Source organism: Prionailurus viverrinus, chromosome B1, assembly GCF_022837055.1.
Source record: "Prionailurus viverrinus isolate Anna chromosome B1, UM_Priviv_1.0, whole genome shotgun sequence".
Lineage (NCBI taxonomy): Eukaryota > Metazoa > Chordata > Mammalia > Carnivora > Felidae > Prionailurus > Prionailurus viverrinus.
The window spans coordinates 19735103-19760225 of record NC_062564.1 but is presented as its reverse complement, the minus strand read 5'-3'; the positions used below and the strand labels follow the sequence as shown (position 1 = coordinate 19760225).

At 36.2% G+C, this 25123-nt stretch overlaps 1 pseudogene; it reads right to left on the bottom strand.

The window, feature by feature from the left end:
• Window positions 1-23180: 23180 nt before the first annotated feature.
• On the bottom strand, window positions 23181-23938 carry LOC125164721 (40S ribosomal protein S6-like; annotated as a pseudogene).
• Window positions 23939-25123: the final 1185 nt, after the last annotated feature.

Sequence of the window (25123 nt, the reverse complement as noted above, 5' to 3'; positions counted from 1 at the left end):
TCAGCATAGAGCCCGACGCGGGGCTCGAACTCACGAACCGCGAGATCATGACCTGAGCCGAAGTCGGATGCTTAACCGACTGAGCCACCCAGGTGCCCCAGTTTTGTATATTAAAGTACTCATATGAGTGAAGTCATATGATATTTGTCTTTCTCTGACTAATTTCACTTAGCATAATACCCTCTAGTTCCATCCACATAATTACAAATGGCAAGATTTCATTCTTTCTGATTGCCAAGTAATACTCCATTGTGTGTGTGTGTGTGTGTGTGTGTGTGTGTGTGTGTGTATGAATGGATAAAGAAGTCATATACACACACATACATGTATATATACATATGTATATATATATGTGTATATATATATATGTGTGTGTGTGTGTGTGTGTATATATATATATATATATATATATATATATATGACTTCTTTGTCCATTCATCCATTGATGTACATTTGGGCTCTTTCCATACTTTGGCTATTGTCCACAGTGCTACTATAAACATTGGGGTGCATGTGCCCCTTCAAAACAGCACATCTGTATCCCTTGGATAAATACCTAGTAGTGCAATTGCTGGGCCATAGGAAAGTTCTATTCTTAATTTTTTGAGGAACCTCCATACTGTTTTCCAGAGTGGCTGCACCAGCTTGCATTCCCACCATCAGTGCAAAAGAGATCCTCTTTCTCTGCATGCTTTCCAACATCTCTCGTTGCCTGAGTTGTTAATGTTAGCCATTCTGACCGGTGTAAGGTAGTATCTCATGGTGGTTTTGATTTGTATTTCCCTGATGATGAGTGATGTGGAGCATTTTTTCATGTGTCGGTTGGCCATCTGGATGTCTTCTTGGGAGAAGTGTCTATTTATGTCTTTTGCCCATTTCGTCACTGGATTATTTGTTTTTTGGGTGTTGAGTTTGATAAGTTCTTTCTCGATTTTGGATGCTAACCCTTTATCTGATATGTTGTTCGCAAATATCTTCTCCCATTCTGTCAGTTGCCTTTTAGTTTTGCTAATTGTTTCCTTTGCTGTGCTGAAGAAGAATGAACCTGGACCACTTTCTTACACCATACACAAAAATAAACTCAAAATGGATGAAAGACCTAAATGTAAGACAGGAAGCCATCAAAATTCTCTAGGGGAAAGCAGGCAAAACCCTCTTTGATCTTGGATGCAGCAACTTCTTACTCAACACGTCTCCTGAGGCAAGGAAAACAAAAGCAAAAATGAACCATTGGAACTTCATCAAATTAGTATTCCCATTTTAAAATTTAAGGACATCAAAAAAAGTTTAAAGAAATTGCCACATAGGAACTAGGAAGTCGAGCCAGGATTCAATCCAGACAGTCCAACTACGGAGCCCTGATCTTGGCTGTTAAAGTTGTACTCATGGTTAGCAACATCAAATCACTCGGCATTTGAATGGGTTACTTGGAACTCAAAGTTGATAAATGTCCTAGAAAGAAGCATCTGGAAAGGAGAAGCTCCATTGTTTCCTATACTGATGGATATTCCAGGAAGTGAAAGAACCAGAGTGAAAATTTGCTTATAATTCTTGTACATACTACATAAAAATTTCAAACACATAGTACGTATGGTTAAATGGTTATAAATATCTCATGGGTTCAGAAAATAAAAGGAAATCTTGTCTTTTGTTTTAAAAGTACTTTTTTTCTAGTTTTCAGGAATGCCTTTCAATTGTATATATTTTGTAATATAGCAAATAATTTTTCTCTCATTTTATTAACATTTTTCCCATACATACTTCTACCAGAGTCCCTTTTAACCTTTATCTTTTGAGGTGAATTAATACTTTTGTATACCCCAATATGGAAAATAACTTCATTATGAATTTTTTAGTCATATCCCATTTAAATTTCCTACAGGGAATGCAAAAAGCTAGTACTACCTGGGTGTCATATGGAACAAGTCATTTCTGTACTCTTTCAAAGCTTGATTTGCTCTGGTTTGACAAAACTGAAATAATGAAAACTTTTGAATCTGGTATACCTAGATTATTTTACTATTATCAGAATAGAAATTAGAAATTATTAGAATATTATATGATTTGATCATCAGAGTGAGAAACGGGCTGGGTTTGGCTTCATAAAGACATGCCACTTTTTCCATCTATGTTTTCAGGTAACAAAATCAGGAACAGTACATTCATCTAGCTGAGAGGCCTCTGAAGTATCTCTTCAAGCCAACAAGGCTCTGCACAGTGGAGTCAGTATGTCTATAGGCCCCAGTGACCTTGAAAAATCATCCATACATTTTCTACATATCAGACTAATCATAGCTAAGGGGGGAAATTGTGTCTCTACTTTGGCATTATCAGTCTGATAAGTTTAAATGGAAAAAAAATGCTTTTCAGCATTTTCCATAGTCATTTAAATTGATTTTTAATCGTAGTATTACTCTTAACATCAGTGAAGCATTCCAGAGCTACTCTGTCATGTAGCTTTAATTTTTCCCCCTTGGTAAAATGAGCTTGTACCACCGTGCTACAGAGCAAATGGCCGATTGAATATTTGCATCAAAGAGTTTGTTCAGTCAATTTCAGTGTTAAAAATATAAACAAGGAGAAATTCATTTTTATGCATATCATGTGTCTTCTGAAAGTCAGTTAGAAAAGAATATATCAATTTCAATATTGATTATATCCATTGTTTCCCTTATGTAATATTTATTTTCACAGAAATGCCCTAGGTGAATACAACTCTCTCCAGCTTGAGGTTTTTACTTTGGGAAATAATTCAGAGAGTTCAGAGCCTCCAACTCTGATAGATTGGTTGTCAGCGCAGAGCCAAATATCTTTCTCTGATACTTGCTTACAAATAGAGACTCAATGGGCCCAGGGATAAGAAACAGAAGTTTAGTGCAGGTGCCTGTCCTGGTTTAAGCATATGTGGTGTTCAACTTTTGTAATAATGTTTACTCTCATGATGCATTATTGTTTACAGAGGGCTGCTGTAGCCATTTCTCTTTGCTGCAGAACTGTGGCTGTAATCTGTGAATCATTACAAAAGGTCTTCCACTTGAGAACGTGTGCCCTATTACTCCTCCTAAAATCGCACATCTTTGGACACTCTTATTGCTTCTAGCTAAAATAATAGGGAGAGGAGATGTGTTCAGGTGTAAGAATTGAGAAAATATGTTTCACTTAACAAAGACCTCATCAGGAGTCTAGTGGAAATCACGGATTGCTTTTTAGTGAAAGCTCTTCCCTAGGTGGAACTCCTTGGCCTATTGAATGTAGAGGTATTTTTCACTCCTTGCTTTTTTTTCAGGGAGAGAAGCACCATTATACCTCGCAGTTATGTAGGGAAAGAAAGTGGGGGCTCTGCTCTGCTGCAATGAGTCCACCGTGTAGAAAGAAAGAATGAATTTGTGCCATTACTTTTTTGAGGACACGTCAAGGATTTACCTTTGTCTGCAGAGTAAAACCCTAATTTCTTCACAGGGACCATAAGGTTGTAAATTATTCTATCCTTGCCTTCCTCCCCAACATCATCTTTATCATTCTTCTCTTGCCCCCTGACCTATCCAGACTCTCTGTTTTTGTTGTTCTGTGTCTGTGTTAGGGCTTTTAATTGCTTTTCTGAGATCGGAATTGTGCTCCCAGATATTTGGATAGCTATCTTATTTCCATTGTTTACATTTCATTTCAAAAGCTAGTTCTTTAAACAGATCTTCACCTACCAGAATAGCCCTTAAGTCACTCCTTATGTCTTTATCCTGTTTAATTTCTTCATAGGTGTTTAACATTATCCATACTAATTTGTAGATATTGGTCTAATTTCTTTCTTCCTTAAGCACCAGAATGTAAGTTCCTTGAGGATACAGTCTGTGTCTGTCATATGCATCGCTGTATCTCCAGTGTCTAAAACAGGGTCTGTCTCTGGAGTAAATACCCAGAATTTTTTTTTAAGTGTAAAAAAGAAAACCTATCCCATTTCCTTTAAATGCTTTTCTTGAGAAGAAAAAAGAAAGGAAACCATTAAAATGATTCAAGATAACTTTTGAAAATCAGGGCTATGAAGATTCATCCATCATATGAAACATTTTTAAAGTTCCTTTTAGATGTGAGTTTGTTGGCATCCCTGAATCTTTTAAGAAACACTTTATGCATTGCCTTTAATAATGTGATGTATTTCTGTTGGAAAACCTGTTTGGACCATAATTGCAAGTGTTGACTGATAACCACCTGCAGTGAATGGCTGGTTTGGCTTCCATTCAAGGAGCGGACAATAAAAGGAATCAATTTAACTTTCAAGATTCTGGTCATGGAGAAAAGGAGGTAGAAGGAAATCTGTCCTTAGAGCTGTTTGTGCCAAGGCAGATGGAGGGAATAGGTTATAAGGCACTCAGTGAAATAAAGCTCTCTTACCGAGGCTTAAAGCACTACCCAATTCTGCTGGCCAGTTGTATTTTTTCATACTTGTTTTCAATGGATATTGCTCTTTCTTGGGTCCCCAGTCAGCTGCTGTCTGTTCTTCTTGGAGTTTTGATCTATACCAATATACCAATTTAGATGCAAAATAGAGCACAAGTCATAACTCCTAGTTGATACAGCATTTTAAAATGAGTGGGGCTCACTTTTTCTCAGAGGAGTCAGAAAGATGGCCCCAATCCCTGAAACAATGGTTCTCATAGAAAACTGGAATATAAATCACTGATAGCCCATTTCAGTTTGATCATTGCCCTGAATGGCTAAAGGGAGTAACTTAAATTAGCAAAAAGACTACAAGATAGAGCTGAGCTGGCCCATAGATGTTTTGTACTAGCCACAGACAAGTCATTGTGTTTACAGTATGGTCTTGGTTTCTGTGAATCTTTCTTTATTAGTTTTCATGTTTTGCCATCCAGTTTTCTTTTTTATTTAAAAATTTTTTTATTTATTTTTGAGAGAGAGGGAGAGACAGAGTGTGAGCAGGGGAGGGGCAGAGAGAGGGGGAGACACAGAATCTGAAGTAGGCTCCAGGCTCTGAGCTGTCCGCACAGAGCCTGACGCGGGGCTCGAACTCACAAACTGCAAGATCATGACCTGAGCCGAAGCCGGATGCTCAGCCGACTGAGCCACCCAGGTGCCCCAGTTTTCTCTCTTCTTCTTTTTGTGATCTAAACATATATACTCATTGGGATTCCATTGTTGCCCTGTTCTCATGTACTCTTCATATCAGGGCCTTGTCACCTGACGTGGCTTCCAGTCACTTCTTTGAGGGTAACTCACATCTATGTCTTCTTCCCTGATCTCTCTTCTAAATTGCAATCTTGTCTTCTTTTTTTTTTTTCCACATTTGGGATTTCCCATTTATTCTGAAAATTGTCTGCTCTTACTACTTTACTTTTATAACCTCAGGTATGGTAAACTCATTTTTATGTGATATCAATTCTAAATTTGAGGCTCTACATGCATGAGAATAGTTTAAAGGTCCTTGGGCCATTTCCTCCTATTCCCACCATGATGGCAGGATTAATAATGGCCTAGTTTGCACATTCATTATGAACCTACCAGTTTACTTATATCACTTCTTAGCTCAGGAATTAACAATGATTCCCTAGGGGTGCTTGGGTGGCTCAGTCAGTTAAGCGTCCAACTTCGGCTCAGGCATAATCTCATGGCTAATAAATTTGAGCCCCGCATCGGGCTCTATATTGAGAGTTATGCCTGGAGCCTGCTTTGGATTCTGTGTCTCCCTCTCTCTCTGCCCCTTCCCCACTTGCACTCTGTCTCTTGTCTTCCTCAAAATTAAACATACATTAAAAAACATTTTTTAATTAAAAATAAAAACCGATGGCTCCTTAACTCCCAGTACAAATAAAAAGATAACATGGTTTTTATTAATGTGTGAACTTGCTTTATAATAAAATATCATTTTTATTTTTAATGAGATTTAAATTCACCATTTAAATAAAAATAAGAAATTTTTTTTAGCTGGTGTCAACTATTTTCAAGTTTTGTTAAGCATATATTATTCACACAAACAAATGGATGCAGACACACACCTACACCCATCTAAACAAATAATTTGTTACTCCTAAAATTGATTTAGTGTTGTTCCAGAATGTCCTCATTAAGTTCTTTATTTCCTTCCTTTATCCCTCCCTTCCTCCCTTTCTTGTTTCTTTCCTTTCTGCCTTTCTTTCCCCTTATTCTTACCTTTGTTTACATGTTTAAGAAGTTTGTTAGGATCTTTGCTTAACTATTCATTTTTTATTAATTTAACTAGTTGACACACAATATTATGTTAGTTTCTGTGTATAACATGGTGATTCCAGTAGTCTCTATGTTATACTATACTCATCATAAGTGTGGGTACCATCTGTCACCGTACAACACTATTAAAGCACCACTGACCATATTCCCTATGCTCTACCTTGATCACTGTGACTTATTCAGTCTACAACTGGAAGTCCGTGTCTCCCACTCCCCTGAACCTATTTGGCCCATTCTTCCACCATCTGCCCCTCTTGCAATGATGTGTACTTTAAGAACACGAAAATTTAAGTTTTCAGGAACACATCATAAATCTATTTTTCTACTTTCTCTTTTGACTAATCTGTGAATATCAAGTAGCAAAATCATAAATGATATTTAATGAATGACTTTTATTATAAAAGTCATAAACCCACAAATCGGCCTTATAAAAAGTTTTGAATAACTTTGAAACATCACCTTATAAACACTGTTATATCCATGTTATTTCAATTTTGCCTGAAATCTGTTAGCTATTAGTTCACAAAGTATTTCTGGTTTGGCATTTTTCCATTCCCCAAATTCCTGGAATATATGGAAAACAGTATATATCCTCTTGCTGGAGTAAAATTAATCCGATTAACTGTAGCCCAACATTAATTTGATGGTTAGCAAACAGATTTGGCTGAAGTGCCTCTCTCAAACTATCAACCTCAGTCTTAGTAGTCTTATCACAGAACTTTAGGTGAATAAATAGACAGGCAATCTTATGCTTTGTTATCTGATATCTTCTCATGGTATTTCTGCTTCTGTTATCATTTTTATATTCTATCTATTGTAGCATCAATTGGTTCCTAAACTCTTGGATTTAAGTTTATTAAAATTTCAAAACAAAAATTGGGACACCAACACAAGGTCAAGCGATTTTTAATTTTAGAGTTAGAATACTAAAATTTAAATTAAATACATTATTCTCATGTCACAAAGTCTGTCTATCATCTATCATCTATCTATCTATCAATCTATCATCTATATTTATTTTTCTGGAAGCCTATTGATATTCCCTGGAAGAGGATGCCCTATTAGCTTTCTTTTACATTCATAATTTTTTTTTCTTTCTCACTAGTCATCTCTTGTTTATTCTTTTTCTAGCAAACAATGTCTCGCTTTCATTCTTCCCTGGGAAGCTTTTTCTATCCTACTAATTTGCAGACTTCCTTTCCATTATGCCTGTCATAACTACAGTTAAACAGATTTTGTAAATAAACAATCTTAATTGGAACTAATTTATCCCTGAGTGAGAAAATCTTGGTATTTCTACAATATACAAAATGGCTAAAAGTGACAAAAAATAGGTACTAGAGAAGTCTGATGGAATGAACTGTTCCAGAAATATTTATTTCTTTGGATTGCATTGTAATTATCTATATATTCAAAATATATATCCAAAAGAATTAGAACAAGAGCTTCAGTCATTCCAATTTTCTTCAATTTTTAAAAATACCAGTGTATCAAGATTCTGTGGGATTTATATGTGTGTGTGGGTGTGTGTGTGTGCGTGTGTGTATACACACACACACGCACACACAAACAAATACAGCTAGCCAAATATTAAGTAACTTCAAACTTTTTCCTGTTGCACTGAGATTACCTCATGTTAGAGAAACAATGGTACTTTTCCTTCATTTGTTAGTCAATGGTGGAGAAATCCAGAGCAAGCATTAAAATTTTGCCATAAGTATGCCAAACTAGTTTACCAAACAAATACAAAAATCTCAGTAGTACCTCTTTTCTATCATTGCAGACCATTAGTTGTCTCTTAACAGAATAGTGCTAGAATGACATAATCAATATTTAGGCCTATCAAAAGATCCGCAAATACTTTGTCCAAGCATTCCAAAAATATGTATTCTGCACCCTACCCCCCAGGCTGGAAATAAAATGGTAGATAAGATAGTTAATATAACTATGTTGATATTGGTCAAGCTCATACTCTAGATATATAATAAACAAGGAAATAGGGTAGAAGGAAGAGAATAGAATAGTTGTTGCTTGTGGTGAGTTCTTTGAAGCATATAAAAGGGAGGACTAATTTCTATTAGGAGATCAAGGACAGCTTCTTGGCTGTGCTGACATGTAAGCTGAGATCTGATTGATGAGCGCAAGCAGGCACATGGTACCCTTCAGGCAGAGGGAACAGGAGGCACAGAGGTTTTGCTGAGACACAGGGGTGGGAACTGAGTGGAGATGGTTGTGATTTGAGATGCTCAATGCACAAAAGGGTGGACAGAAATGAGGCCAAGGTCAGAGTGAGAGATAAGAGAATTGAATGAACAGGGCCTTTCAGGCCCAGAGAGAGTTTCTGTTAAAGACTTTGGCTTATTTTTCTGGGTTTGTGCCTGCAGAAGCACCTTCCAGAGAATTAGGTGTATTGAATGCCTTTATGCTCATATACATGTGATTAACATATGGTATAGACTGTGGGAGGGGCAAGAAAAGTGTTTTCATGAAGCAGCAAAGCCAGTTTAATGCCTTCTGTCCCCAAGCATCACAAATGAGATTAAAACATGGGTTCTTTCCATGAGATTTGGTTTACAATAGCTCGCAAACCATGCGTGGAACCCTGTTTAATGATTAAGTACAACCTGGACATTTGAATCTCAATTATAAAACCCCCGTGGACTATTTAGAGAGTTCACACTGGTTGTTTAATCACAAAAATGCAAATTATTCTAGAGTTTTAGAATTATAATTTCTTCAGGGTGATACTTAGAGAAAAAAATAATGAACAGTGTTTGAACACAAGAACTTTTAGGAATATAAGACAAGTTTTATCTTCCTTCCTTCCTTCCTTCCTTCCTTCCTTCCTTCCTTCCTCCCTGCATTCCTCCATTCTTCTTCCTTTCTCCCTCCCTCCCTCCTTTCTTTCCTTCTTTCTCTTTCTCTCCCTGTCTTCAAAAAATATACCTATTGGAGATTTATACTCAGTGAAAAAGCTTCAATATATTAGTAATATATAATCAGTCTGAAATAGATGAAATATAGTTTTAGAAAAAATCTGTTTATTTGGAAATATAATATTATCAAAATGTAATAAATATAGAATGGGAGCCTCCCTGCTCTCCTCTGTTTCTACCTGTGCCTTATTTGAATTACAGTACATACACACAGTGGCATAACTCCACTCCCAAGGGGTCGTGTTGCAAGTGTGCGCATAATCGTGGTTTAAGTTTGGCATTCCTGGGGATAGGGAGACTGGATTTAACCAATGTATTAAATCCAGGGGAGTGAGAAGTGTGTGACGGATTGAAAGTATGTTTATTGATATTGTCAAGAATCTGGCAAAAAGCCCTATCATCAGGAGTCACCAGACAGCGAACGCACTCATAGAATTTGGTTCTAAAATCACAATCATAAAGGACAAGATTCCTTTTGGAGTGTTGAACTTTAGGTTTGGGAACTCATTAGAAACTCCTTTCACTTCTCAAGTCAATATGCTTGCTAAGGCTGGAAGTATCTGCAACCAGTTTTCAAATAATTTTGTTTCCTGACCATTTTTTTTAAATAGACTGAAAATATCCACATGTTAATTCCCGCCCCCCCCCCCACCTTTTCCTGCCATTAGGTAATTTGAGAACATACACCTGATTCAAAACTTTTTTTTTTTCGTTTTATACCTGCAATGAGACTAAACAAGTGTTGAGCAATTTCATCTAGAGCCAAATAGTCCCCCTGTGTTCAGGTGTAACTGCCACAGGTAAAGACCGTGCCATAATGAGGGGCATTAGCATTTAAGTTTAACAAGGTAAAGACTGTAGAGATATTTCATGATCCAAATGAAAAATCACTAAGAAGGGCTTGCTGAAGAATTAAAATGGCTATAAAAATTAACCCAAGAAATTGGGACAAGGAACAGTGTGTTTCAGTGAGATAGATAGCAGGAGGTAAGGAAATCCAGGGGAGTATAGAAAAGCTAGAGGTCTGGACTCTTAAGCTAATGGGGATACATCTATCTTCTTTCCTCCCTCCTTCCCTTCCCTCCTTTCCCCTCCCCTTCTCTTTCTTCCTATGTCTTTCTCTGTCTCCATCTTCTACCTCTATTCTTGCTCTCACATAGTAGAACAATATCATGTTCTCTTAAAATTCTACATTGCCTTTCAGGTAACATCCTACTTATCTATTTCTAAGTCCTACATCTCCTAATACAGCAGACTTAGAAATGTAAATTTGCTTTATTTATTACACAGATGCCCAGTCATCATAAGCCATTTATTTACATAAACTATTTTTTTTTCTGAATTCTTTCCTGCTAGCCAACTCCAAAGGGCTGTTGTGTGTGTATACAAAAATTATAAACATATATATACACTTAATTTTACAATTAAATGTAGTCAGAGTACTTCTTCACAGTACATTATACTTCTTTAATTCTCTATATTTCTTTCTACTCAATTAGTGCCTGAAAGGCAGGTACTGTATTTAGTATGTTTACTCTTGTGTCCAAAGTGTCCATCTAGCACAGTGCCCAGACTATAGAAGGTGCAGATCAACATTTGTTTAACTAAAATCTTAATTAATTGAAGAAAATTCAGGAAGTGAAAAATAATGTAAAAGAAAATGAAAAAAAGGAATGAGTTTGTAGTCTTACCATCCAGAAAACTTTAATTAAAAATCTTATGTACAACTCCACATTTCCATATGATGTGATTCACTGTCTTACCAATACAGTTTTGATTATATTTTGTCTCATAATGTTTCTTTTTGAGATGCACAAGTTTTTCACATTAACATCACCTGTTCCTTAAGATGTTTTATTTTTTTATTCCCCCTAAATGTATTATTCTTCATATTTTTTTTTACCTTCATATATATTTGAAATTTTTTCTCTTCTCTCTTTTAGCATGTACACACACCCCACATACACAATTTGGAGATACAAGTTGTTTTAAATATTTTGCATTGATCATTTTTTTTCTGCGTATTTTTCAACCAGTGTTTTCTCTCTAGGTTTTCTACTGTGTCCCCAAATCATCAGAAAGAGTTCCAGTGACTTCCCTGTGTGTCTGTCCTATTGAGCTATGCAGGTCTTGACTCCTTATTGTAGAAACTAACATGGCAGCACCAGTGCTGACGTTTTTGTTTTGTTCAGACCTATAGCTGTGTGGGTTTTGTGGGGAAAGTGGGTTTCTGGGATTTGGGGTAGCTGTAATTCTTTTAAGTAATACACAGATTTCAGGATAGCAAAACTTCTGTGTACGTGCAGAATTCCCTTGCACGTTTTTATTTTTTTCTCCTCAAGATGAGCTGCCAGTTCTCCCTGTAATAGCCTCAAGTTTTTGTTTGATGTCCTTATTTTTTTACATCACATTTACATTAATTTCATATTTTGTTGATCTTTCTTTCTTTATTTCTTTCTTTCTATCTTTCTTTCCTTCCTTCCTTCCTTCTCTCTTCCTTTCTTTCTTTCTTTCTTTCCTTCCTTCCTTCTTTCTTTCTCTTTCTTCCTTTCTTTCTTTCCTTCCTTCTTTCTCTCTTTCTCTCTTTCTTTCTACCTTTCTCCTTTCCTTTCCTTTCCTTTCCTTTCCTTTTCTTTTCTTTTCTCTTTTCTTTTCTTTTCTTTTCTTTTCTTTTCTTTTCTTTTCTTTCCAGACTTTAGTTCTTGGATCTAGTGATTACATTTCCCACATACTCATTCTTTGCTTTGGCCAGGGATGTGGTGTCAAAGTTTTTTTGTTGTTGTTGTTGTTGTTTTGGGTTTTTTTTTTTTTTAACTTTTTCTTCCCTGGCTAGAACTGAAGTGATATTGTCCTCCTTGAAAAAGACTTCTGAAGGCTTTTGAGGCCCCCATGACAACACATTTGGGAATATCCTAATTTACCCACCCAGTTTTGTCTCCTGTACAGTTCTTCAGAATCAAGTTGCTCTAGAGTTTTCTTTTTTCTTATCTTTTTTAATGTTTATTTGTTTTAAGAGAGAGAGAGAGAGTGAGAGAGAGAGCAAGCAGAGGAGGGGCAGAGAGAGAGAGGGATACACAGAATTTGAAGCAGGCTCCAGGCTCTGATCTGTCAGTACAGAGCCCATCACAGGGTTCCAATCTCCAAACCGTGAGGTCATGACCTGAGCTGAAGTCTGATGATTAACCAACTGAGCCACTGAGGCGCCCCTTTTATCTCTTACTTTTAGGCCATCATCATCTCATCCAGATTTTCTTCTTTCTTCTATTCTTGTTATATCTTTGTAACAAAAGTGGGGTTTCCCCCTAACCTGTGTAAAACTTTTCCTTGGTTCCTTATGGCCGTTGAGATAAAGTTCACATTCTTCATGTATGTTGTATGAGCTCTCACAATAGTACAACTTCTTTCCTTTCTAGCAGGCTATTTCCTCCCTCTGCATCTCATACTCTGAACTTCAACCGCACCCAAATATTTTCACTTTTAGAATATCTCACCCTTTTAGGACTTTGGATGTGGTCATATCTTTTCTGAAACTAGAATGCTAAATTCAGTCATCCTCAAACCAGCAGCCAGTTTCCCCTCAGTATTTCATCTTGCAAACATCTCTGACTTGATAATCATGTCTTAGCTCAGACCCTCCTACTCTTTTTAAAAGCTTTTTTTTTTTTTTTTTTTTTTTTTTTTTTTTTTTTTTTTTTTTTTTTTTTACAAAGTACTGGTAGATAACCTCCTATGGACACAGTAAGTCATATGCACTTACTTATCTTACTACCCATAGCACTACGCTCTGTTCATTTGTCTTTGTTTCTCATATAGGTTCATCATACAGAAAATCATTCTCTGGTGTTCTCTTACCCAAGGGAAGTATATATGGACATTTAAGATATAATCATTTTTGTGGTTCGATTCTATAATTTTACAATAAATGTTGCACATATTTCTGTATTAATTTCCCAAAGTGTGTCTGAAAATACCAGTTCCATGAGGAAGTCTCAGTAATTACTCATCACTTAGGATGTGATTACTCATCACAATGAATAACAATGTATTCAAAGTACAAAAAAGATCCTGAAATACAGAAGCCACTTTAGCAGTTAAGTCAGATTTTGAAAATTTATTAAAAATACATTTTATTATAGGGTTTGTCCCTTACGTTACCTGTTAGCATCAGAGTAAATCCTGAGGCATGGACTTTGGGAAATGTTGTTTAGAAGATGCCTCTTATCCAGGCTTTATGTGGGTTGTTTATTTTGTCTGATTATTTTCTCTTGAAAAAGGAAAAGTCTGCAGGCACCAAATGTTTGCTGACAGATAGGGTAAATACATTCTCCTTGTTTCCCAATACTATCCACGATTAGTTTCAACATACTTTTTCTCAGATGCTCAGCTGGCAGTTCGAAGATTTGTGTAGTTTCTGTGGTGTTCTCTGTTGTCTGACAGAAAGTTGTTTTTCTATAGCACATCTTCTGAACTGAGGAGGAAATTCCGGGCTTAGTTAATTTCAACTTTTATTTTTGTGTTACTTAAGCCTGCTTTTCTTTGCTTCTTCTTTCCCTGTTTCATGCCTTACCCTGTAATTATCTGATGTTATTTTACCTCATTTTCCACCCTACTACCATGAAATTTGGGTACTCTATATTATTTTTATTATCCTCCTTATATCTTAAAAATACAAGCTTAACATTAAACTTTCTTAAAAGGTGAATATCCACTATAAATTTTCCACACACCTTAGGGGATTCAGAGTACTATAATTCCTTCCTTTTATATCTGTGTTTTTATAGTCCAGTATTTCATTTTGACCTAAATTTTATTTCACCAATTTATTTTTCTAGTTTTCTTTATACTCAGTGCTGATTTTTCCCATAATTTCTTTTTATATTTTACTCCATCCATTTCAATCAAGAGCTCTTTATTTTATTATTTTTAACAAGGATCTATAGATAATAAAGATTTTGGCCTTTGAATGTCTGAAAATAACTTTGTTCACACTGTTTTTGAAAGTGGGTTTTAAATAGGTTCTCACTTTTTTTTAAAAAAGTGCATACATGCTGTTTTTGACAAGAACACTATTATTTTTAATTTTTCAATGTTTATTTTTGAGAGAGAGAAAGAAAGCAGGAGTGCACGTGAGTGGGGGAGGGGCAGAGAGAGAGGGAGACAGAATCCAAAGCAGGCTCCAGTGGCTGAGCTGTCAGCACAGAGCCAGACCCTGGGCTTGAACTTGTGAACCAGGAGATCATGACCTGAGCTGAAGTCTGACTCTTAACCGACTGAGCCCCCCGGGGCACCCCAAGAACACTATTTAGAGTCTGTTTGTCGTTACTTTAAGCAATTACTAAGTTACCAAATTACTTTAAATAATTACTAAGTAAGTACTTATTTCTCTCTGCTACTTTTTCAGGTTTTGTCCTTAATTTTCTGATCTCATAGCTTCTGCTCTTGGGCACATTTGGCACTTACACCTTTGCGTGGCACAAGCTTGTACACTGATCTTTCATAGTTGTCTCTTTCTCTTATGATACTCTATTAAAGCATCGATGCATTACAATTTCTGTGTTGTCATGGTTTAACGCAAGTATTTATGTTTGGTATACAAAGTATAAAATTTATAACTGAGAAGCATATGATAATTAATTTTTCCAATATTATACTTCATATCAATATTGTTAGCATTGTGATTAGAAATCCAAGTATTTAGATTAGAGAATTTCCCACTCAGTCAAACAGCTTCATTGTTAAGTGATTTGCCTAAATGTTTCCAGGGACTAATTCACATGTTAAGTGTTGGAACAGGATTCAATAACCATTTCTGGACATGGGGGCTAATCCAAAGCAAGCAATGAGCCATGAATTAAAATATAATGGAACTCAATACTGCTGACATGTTTGATTTGTCCGATCGCAATTCATTCATTATCAGTAAACATTTATAGAACATATGCTAACTACATATGATGAGTGCTATGTTAGATATTGGGAATATGACTGTGAATATGACTCAGACTCAAACTGTTGCTAGTCTAGTTAGAACAGAGTTCAGGGGCTTAAACAGTTAAGTCACCAACTTTGGCTTAGGTCATGATCTAAGGTTCATGAGTTTGAGCCTGCGTGGAGCTCTCTGCTGTCATCACAGAGCCTGCTTTAGATTCTCTTTCCTCCCCCACCCCGTTCTGCCCCTCCCCTACTTTCACATGTGCTCTCCCTCTCTCAAAAATAAACATTAGAAAAAAAAGTATAAAAAAAAGAGAGTTCAAAAAATGATAGTGTTTGGCAAGTAATAAATAATATTAAGTGAAAAAATGTGGGGTAAAAAAATGATACATTGCAGCAAGCTGTTAAAAGTTTTAAAAAATTTTCTTGATATTTTCATCTCAGGAAACCTTTATGCTCACAAAAAATGTTGAAGATCCCAAGTAGCTTTGGTTTATATGAATTCTCTTATTTCCTTCCTTATTCAATCTTTTGTAGTTTTTTTTTTTGAATTAAAAAATATGAAGAAGAGCAAACCTCCCACAAATATGTACTTAGAAATGAGAGAAATATTTAAGTAGACTTTGAAAGTAAAATGGTATTTTTTGTGGATAATACATTTTAACTGGACAAGTAGTAGTTTCTTAAAGGTTGTTGCAACATGGAATCTGAAATCATTGATAGGAATTTTTCATACTGTTATATGAAAATCCATTGCTTTATCTTGTACTTTGAATGGCTCTTTTACTAATGCATGATCTTGGAAAATATTGGTTTGTTGAGTTATACACATATTCCAAATAACATATTTAATTATACCATCTGAAAAATTGCATTTTTTCATATCACCACCAATCTTACCAGAAAAGTAATTACTCTGAGGCTGTAAAGCCCAGAGTGGTGGTTGTGTGCTTTCTAAAATTTTCATTTTCAGTAGGAAGTTTGAATTTTATCATTGGCAACAAATTTGTCTACTGTTTCCCTTACAGTGTTAGCTTTTCTGTGCTCATCTTTGAAAAAAAAAATTTTTTGTTGTTGTTGTTAAATACTCAAGTCTGAATAAATGATTTTCTGTTAGTCATGGTGCTCCAGGATAACATTAGTTGGTTCTAGTCACATCTCAAACAGTGGTGCAAATGCTTCTCCTTGAGACAGCTCTCTTCATTTGCTGCACAACAGAAGAGCTTTATGTAGTTTTCTCATTTCATCACGCAGAATATTTTTTAAATACATACTTCTGGTTTGAGATTTAATAAAATTAATTAAAAAACCACTGCTTCATCAAGGCCATTTTAAGTAGAAAAGCCTTCCTCTTTTTCCCCACTGGAAGATGTGACCATAAAGAATACAGTAGTATGAATTGAGGCCATTTTCTGGATTTGGGCTAAGGAGATAGGAGCTTTACTTATCCTCCCTGGAGCATGATATTTGCAAATGTGAACATGCTGAAAAATAAAAATAAAACCTTAACATTAACAAAAATAAAATCTTAACATTATTTATTATGAAAATAAGTTTGATCTCATGAATCCCCTGAGCATTGAAGACCTTCTTTGGTCCTCTCATAGATCACACTTTCAAAACAAGTGATATGATTGTAAAGATGTTAAACACTTAGAAAAAGGGCAAAGAAATATAATATTTTTAAGCATTATTTTCTCTTGATGGTAAAAGTATGGATGACAATTTGCCTTGAAAAATTTTTTTAAAATATTTATTTACTTTGAGAGAGTGCAAACATGTGCAAGTGAAGAAGGGGCAGAGAGACAGAGGGACAGAGAGAATTACAAGCAGAGCTGGGTGTGGGGCTTGATCCCATGAACTGTGACATCAGGACCTGAGCTGAAATGAAGAGCCAGGAACTTAATCAACTGGGCCACCCAGGCACCCCAACCTTTACAATTTTTTTTAAATATATTTTTCAGTGTCCTGTTAAGAGTTCATATTACTTTCAAAAAGAAGAAAAGAATATCATGCTTCATATTCCTGGCTGTAAAACGGTAGGCTTCTAAATAGAAGACAAATTTAGCAAAAGACATTTTTTCTAAATATGGAGGATATTTGGGCATGTTTTGGGCAAAAGTAAACTAATACGGAGGTGGGTGAGTCTAAGGATACAGAAGAAGAGGGTAGCATTGAACAAAAAGGGGGAAAAAAATTCCAGGCCACACAAGGGGAAATGAGACCACAGCATGTATGTAGTCCATTTACACAGACATATGATTCAAGACTGTGGTAAGACCAGTGCTCCTACCTACATTCTTTTCAGATGATCTTAGGGGAAATAAATGGGCTGAATATCCATTGAACATGTATGTCACAGAACTGGGGTATCGAGTAGGTAACTATTCAGGACAGTTTATGTCATATGCCAGGTCTAAAAGAAAGGAAAATGGGGACTCCTTATTCAAAAATTAATAATTTCAAGATAGTGATATCAGATTGCAAGGGTGACACCCTTCAGAGGGGAGGGCACCATTGTTGCAGCAATAGTATGCAGCAGTCGCATACTCACAAACATGCACTACCTCTGATAACCTAGAAGTGTTTTAAAGCTCAAATTCTAAGGCCCAGGTATTGTCCCCCCAGGAAAAAGTCAAATATTTTCCCGCAGCAGTATAAGAAATTTAACAATAAGATGCCAGGGGCACCTGGGTGGCTCAGTAGGTTAAGCATCCAACTTTGGCTCAGGTCATGATCTTGTAGTTTGTGAGTTCGAGCTCCGCATCAGGCTCTCTGCGGTCACCACAGAGCCCACTTTGGATTCCTCTGTACACCTCTCTCTCTGCCTCTACCCCTACATATGAAAATAAATAACCTTTAAGAAATAAATATTTTTTAAAAAATAAATAAAATAACTGGATGCTGCCAAATATGGGCTACTTATTTTCTTGCTTCTTGGAATTTTCAGTATAGTTTACAAATATTGTAACTTCATTTGTAGAAATGAAACTTCAGAGAATCACCCTTCTACATGAGTACTTCTAAACTTGACATGATGTGTTTCTAGGTTTCTTTATTAAATATTTTCTTAATTCACCCCTTTAAGGTTTAGTGTTGTCGGTCATTTTGGCAGGCATTTCCAAATGTAGCACTGAATATTGTATTTTCAGATATAATTGTTTAGTTGTGTAATAACACCAAATAGGTAGAAGTGTCTTTTGTGAGTGAATAAGTATAAAGATTTGCAGAAAATTAAGTAATCACATAAGTTTTCATTAATAAACCAAAAAAGGAAATAGTATATTCAAATTTGTTTGAAATTGCATTTTAATCTATGCATTTTTCTAAAAATTATTTTCTGCTTCTTTTCTTTTCCTTTAAGAAAAAGGTGTTTGGAGTCAAGTCATGTTGTTTTCTGATAGCTCATGCACAAAATTTCCTTATTTCCAAGGACAAAAAAATCATTACCATGAAATGGTGATAAATGAAACGGTATTCTTATGTTGATCCCATGCCCTTTTGGTATGTAGTGAACCATTTTAGTCTGATGGCAGGTGTATCTTTTCTAGCTATATTTTCTTTAATAAAGGTATATTTTTAAAATTCGATAACCACATTTATTTAATCCAAAGATTCGTCATCCTATTGTCTACTTTTTTAGGTTAATAATATTTGTATATGACTCACATGCAAATTTTCAATAAATAAATTTTAATAATAGCAGTTCTTTGAAATGACACACAATTTGATGTATAACTATTTCACAATAGGAAACAGTGTTGGGTTTCAGCAAGAAACCATGTTTAATTACTATTGAGATATCTTCATTTAAATTTTATTCAGTCAAACCCATCTAAGAAATCTACACAATATTTTTCTAAGGTTGTTTAAAAGTGAAGGATACATTTGTGGAATTGACTTTTAGTTTAACTAGAATAGATCTTCATTTACTTCCTCATGTGAACTTAACCTATTTTTGATTCAAATTCATAGATTAGGTTTATACCACTTAAACTAAACCAAAACTCAAGCATTCATTAATTTTTCTAAGACATTTTATTTCAATTAACAAACAGTGCATATTGCTTACTATGTAATAGGCTCGTCTAAGCTTTTCATAAATATTAATTCATTTGCTTTTCACAACAAACCCAGAATAAAGATACTACTATAACTCTCGTTTCACAAATGAAGCGCAAAGAAGCTAAGAGGCAGTGTAGATGGAAGCCAACAATAACTACTCTGTCCTATTAGAATCCAGAATAGTGTTTTCTTTAGCAAGTGAGAAAGAGTATGAGAAGAGGGGTTCCTGGGACACCCACGCCATTCTTTTTTGGATGTGGGTGCTGGTTACCTAGGTTTGTTCACCTTGGGGAGATGTGTTGGGTTATACACTTAAGGCAAATGTACTTTTCTCTATATATAGTAGCATATATATTTTTATACAGTATTCTTCAATAAAATGTTGAGGAAAGAAAGAGGTCAAATGTCTTGTTCCAGGTTATACAAATTATTAATGTCAAGACCAGAATTGGAACATAGGCTTGTCTAGGTTCTTAACCACCGTTGTGCCAGATACTCTGAGATATTGGTATTTTGCTCTTTGGATTATCTACCTCTGGTCCTTTCCTGTCCCTCCATCTCAGTAGGAAGGCACCCTGTGTTTCCTAGTCTCAGGGATCTTTGCATAGCTGAATCACAATTTTAGGAAGGCAACAGCTCTTTGTGAATTTGTTTCTTCTGTTTGTAAAAGCTTAAAAACATTGAAAAAGTAAGTTATCAAGAAGGGAAATAGAAGAGATTGTCTTTCTGTATTCTCAAAGAGTAGGATAATCTCAAATACTGGTAAGGAAATGTAGGATAATCCCATACTTTCTAAGGACCTCTTCCCCCATCAAAGTAGTATTCAGAGATGGTAATAAGACTTCACTAGGAATGGGTATTGGCAAAACTAAGGACACTGAACCCATGGCCATGATATTCACAGCTTTCTACAGATCTCTGTGGCCAAGTGAAGGAGAAACAAAGGACTTTTATGGACCAGTATGGCCTTGGTCAAGAAGATGTCACCAGTGACATATTGAGTAGATGTTAAGTGCCTTTGTTTTACTCTAGACATTATTTGAGCCTCTAGATTATTTGAATCAGTTTTAATCATTTGTGTGTGGGGGTGGGTGGGTGTGTGTGTACAGAAAATCATTGCTCTGGAAAATTAAGGCATAAAAAAAGAGAAAAGTATTATATGACATAGAGGGATCTAGTAGGGAGAGAAAGTTCATCTTAACCAAGAGATTGTTGTTAGTTATTTTTCTAATAAATATTCCTCTGTTTGTCATGAAATAGTTAAAAAAGTAAATGGATAACCAAGGTATCTGGTTTGAAATTTTAAAAAAATAAATTCAATTTGGGGCACCTAGGTGGCTCAGTCGGTTGGGCATCAGACTTCAACTCAAGTCATGGTCTCATGGGGCTCAGGTCATGTTCTCATGGTTCATGAGTCTGAGCCCCACTTTGGGCTCTGTGCTGACAGCTTGGAGCCTGGAAACTACTTTGGCTTTTGTGTCTCCCTCTCTCTACCCCTCCCTTGCTCGCATGCTCGCTCTCTCTCTCTCTCTCTCTCTCTCAAAAATAAATATTCAAAAAAAATTAAAAAAAAAGAAATTGCCATTAGTATACTTGGAATAGGCCTTTTGCATTGACTTGGTTGTTTTATGCATTTTGTAAATACAGCAGCATTTCTGAGACTAAGTACAGGTATCTTCGATTTAAATTGGTTTTAAATAAGGGAGTTCTGGGGTTCCTGGGTGGCTCAGTGGGTTAAGCACCCAACTCTTGACTTTGGCTCAGGTCATGATCTTATGGTTTGTGAGATCGAGCCCCACATTGGGCTCTATCATGACAGTGCAGAGCCTGCTTGGGATTCTCTCTCTTCCTCTCTCTCTGCCCTTCCCCTGCTCATTAGCTTGCTCTCTCTCTCTCTCTCTCTCTCTCTCTCTCTCTCTCTCTGTCTCTGTCTCTCTCAAAATAAATGAATTAACTTTAAAAAGAAGGGAGATCTAAATTTCTGGCAATCTTGAACATTTAATATGTTTTAAGCATATTATTTAAGCAGACTGGTTTTAACAATCATAAAGAATACATTAAATCAACAGGCTAAGTCATGCTATTGTGTGGCAATTTGAAAAAAAGAAAGAAAGAGAATGGTAGATTTCCTCAGGCTGCTCCTCGTCACTAGGATATCACTGGGGAAAACAAGGTAGGAAACTAATTTTTTTTAAGTTTATTTTATTTATTTTGAGAGAGAATGAACAAGCAAGGAACAGGCAGAAAGAAGGAGAGACAGAGAATCTCAAGCAGGCTCCATTCTGTCATGGGGCTCTATCCCAGGAATCATGAGATCATGAACTGAGTCAAAATCAAGAGTTGGATGTTTGACTGACTGAGCTACCCAAGTGCTCTGAAGGTAGGAAATTTTTAAAAGAGGATCATCATTTACACGTATTGCAAATGTCATGACACTTCAGGGCTTTTTCTAAGTCTGTGTTCTCAGCATTGGAGTCTGGGTTGCTGCTTGTCAGCTGAAGCTAGCAGTAGTGGCTTCTGGCTAAGTTGAGAATTAATCGTTTATCTAGTCCAGGTCCAGAATCACCTCCTGTGGTGTATTCTCATAGCCCAGATGAATAAAATCACAAAAGCAGGAAGCACAGTGTAGAAAGTGGTAGAAATGCTCACGATGGCCTTTGAGAGAATCACTGTAAACTGTACACAATCGATTATTGTCTGGTCTTAGATTTTAAGCTCTCTGGGTACCAAACTTTGCAGTTTTGACCATAAGAAGCATTTTTGTAGGTTTGTTTGTTTTGAAAAGCCAAAGTCCATTGGTGAGGCAAAGACAATGATTGTCTACAATAGACAACAGCTGTGATTGGATGGACTCCCATGTTACCTTTTCTGTGCCCAAACTGCTCCCGGAGCCATCTCTCTCTGTGCCCACTGAGCCTCTGACTCCTTTAACTTCCTGCATATCCCTGAGGTTATTAATCCTGCAATACAAGAATGTAAATTACTTGATTCTCTTCCACAAGAAGTACTTGGGATTCATATTTGCTCGAAGAGTATCAAGCCTTGATAAGCTCCTCTTCTCCCTATGTAATTCAAAATACATGAGCAGCACTGTACCAGATATGGGACTTTTATTAAATTTTTTTCCCTAGGAAATAAACTTTATGGATTTTATATGTAGGAGAATACTTTTTAGAGATGAATTTTCTATTTGGACTTTTGTTCAAGTTTACTATTTTTGATATCATGTACAAGATCAAATAATTCAGAAATATTTTAGTGACATATAACCATATAACCTGGTAAAGTAGAAATCAAGATAAATCATTATGGCATAATAGTGGGGATTAGAAAAGAACAAAATGACTTAATACTATTATTTAAAGAGAGAATACGGGCAACATTGTATAAGTTATTTCATCTATGTTCTGTCCCATTGCTTCAGTGAACTTGTTTTCACTATGGTCACTGCTGAGTTTCTAGGAATCCTCTAATGGATTCTTTTTTTTTTTTTTGGTCTTCTTTTACTTAATGTCTTGAAGCAATTGACAATGTGGATACTCTTTATCTTGAAATTCCTTCCTCTCTTTCTTGTCATTCCCTCAGTTCCTCTGAGTTCCATTCTTATTCTCTGACCACTCCCTCCTATGTCTATTCAGTAGATTTATTTAGCTCCACCCACATCTTAAATGACCTTATGTCCAAGGGTTGAGTCCTATACCGTCTTTTCCTTCTGTTTATTGCTCTATTCAGGCAGTCTTGTTCATGTACAGTTTCTTTTATCTAGTAGTTTATAATGAAACCAAATTTGTGTTTCTCTCAACCACTTTTTCATGTGCTCTAGAGTCAATATAAAAATAGCTTTCAGACATTCTATTCCTCAGAGTCAACATTTCTAAAACTGAAACCACTGACTTCCTATGTCTCCGCTGAGTGCTTCTCTTTCTGTGTTTCTGCTCTCATTTTATGGCACACACACTGATACAATGGACCCAACATTCATTCATTCATTCATTCATTCATTCTTTCATTTATTATTTATTGAGTCTGATCTTATTTATTTGTGACTCCTAGAAAATCTCCTTTTTGATAGGACTCCTACATAGAGGTAGAAGCTCTTAGGACAGCCTCTATCTCTTGGCCATCTGTTCTTGGAGTTTTTCTTCGGCCTCCTTCATTCTCTCGGCCAAAAGCTTAGCATATTCTGCAGCCTTTTCCTTATTTTTCTTAGTATGTTGCTTCTTCAAAGCAATATGCTGACATTTGTGTTGGAGGACAGGTGAAGTAACAAGATGCTGAAGATGCTTTGGTTCTAGGTTTCTTACCTTCTTTGTTTAAGGGCTTTCTCATAACATACTGGTAGAAATCATCTTCACAGAGATTAAAAGTTTGTCATTCTGCCAGCTCTTTTGGGCCCCAGGCAGTGAGGCACAGTAGTATCAGTGAGTCCAGGAATGTCCTTCTCCACTTTTATTACAATGATCACATTGAGCACACCGTTAGCATCCACAGTGCAACCACAAATGGATTTGCGCTTTCTTTCTCCAGTCCTCCTTGGCTGGGAGCGGGAAAGCCCCTTACTCAGTAGCAGGTAGACATGGCCATAGGTCAAGACACCCTACTTTGTGGGGAAGCTTGGTTTGTCATTGCCACCACTGATTCAGACCACATAACCCTTCCATTGTTCACCCAGAGCAACAGCAGCAACCTCATTGGCCGCACACTTCTCATAAAAGGTATGAAGTTTGCACTCTTCGTCCATCAGTGACTTTCTGACAGCCAGTACCTGGGAAAGAGACATCCAGCTTCATCCTGAAGCAGCCTGCCGCCTCTGAGGCCCCACAAAAAAAGAACAATATTAATGCCTTTTAATGAAATACTATATTTTAGTCCCATTTTCACCCTCTCTATTCCCATTGTCACTGGCTTACTTCAGATCTTCTTCATTACTCATTTGACCATTACCAATTCTGATTATCTCACTCCATCCTGCCCTCCCCAATCCATCTTGCATAAGGCAGTAAGAGTGATCTTTCTAAAATGGTAAGTTGAAATCATTCCCTATGCTTCCTATCTCACTGGTTGCCACAGTCTATAAAATGTGATTCAAATTTCTCCCCGTGGCACACATATATAGTAACAACCAGGTACAAAAATAGTCATAAAATGTTCTTGTAAAATCAGATTTTGTTCTCTCACACTTCTCCACCTTTTCCTTTTTAAAATAAAACAGTTTTTATTTATCTTCAATCTCACCTCAAGCAGTATTTTTTGGGAAAAACCTTCAAGATTCTCCCAAGCTGAGTTAGAAGGTGCTTCCCTTAGGCTCTATTAGCAGCAAATTTGTCATAAATTTCTCCACTAGACCACTCATCACGTTGTTTTTCTCTGGGTTGCTTGATGGTGAGCTACCTGAGTTCACGGACGAAATATATCATTTGGTCCATTATTTAAAATATAGTCTATAATCAATAAATATACAGGAAATAAAGGATAATAAAATTGGTTATTAAAATTCTAGTGAGTTATTAACTCTATAGTTTGTATAGATATGTAAATTATATATACACACATATATGTATATATACATATACATATGTATATATATAATACTTATCTAATATACACTAAAACCTTGGATTGTGACTAAAGGGTTCCGCAAGATGAGCAAACACTTATAATAAATTTTAAATTGATAAATGCTATGTCTTGCAATTGAGTAGTATGTGACAGGGAATGTCACATGATCAAAACTGAGCCAATGGTTCTTCTCTCTCTCACTGTGAGATTGTGGGTGATCGTCTTCCATGTTTGGATGCTTGGTTTCAGGCTGCAGTGTTTGGGAGAAACCAGTGATTTTTCAGAACTTTGGCAGGTGCTCACAGCTGGCCCTAGTGTATTTTTTGCCGCTTCAAAGCACCTATGGACAGTCCTTTGCTTTTCCATACAAGAGGAAGCTTAGGAATGCTTTGCTTCCTTCTAGGTCAGGCTGCCTG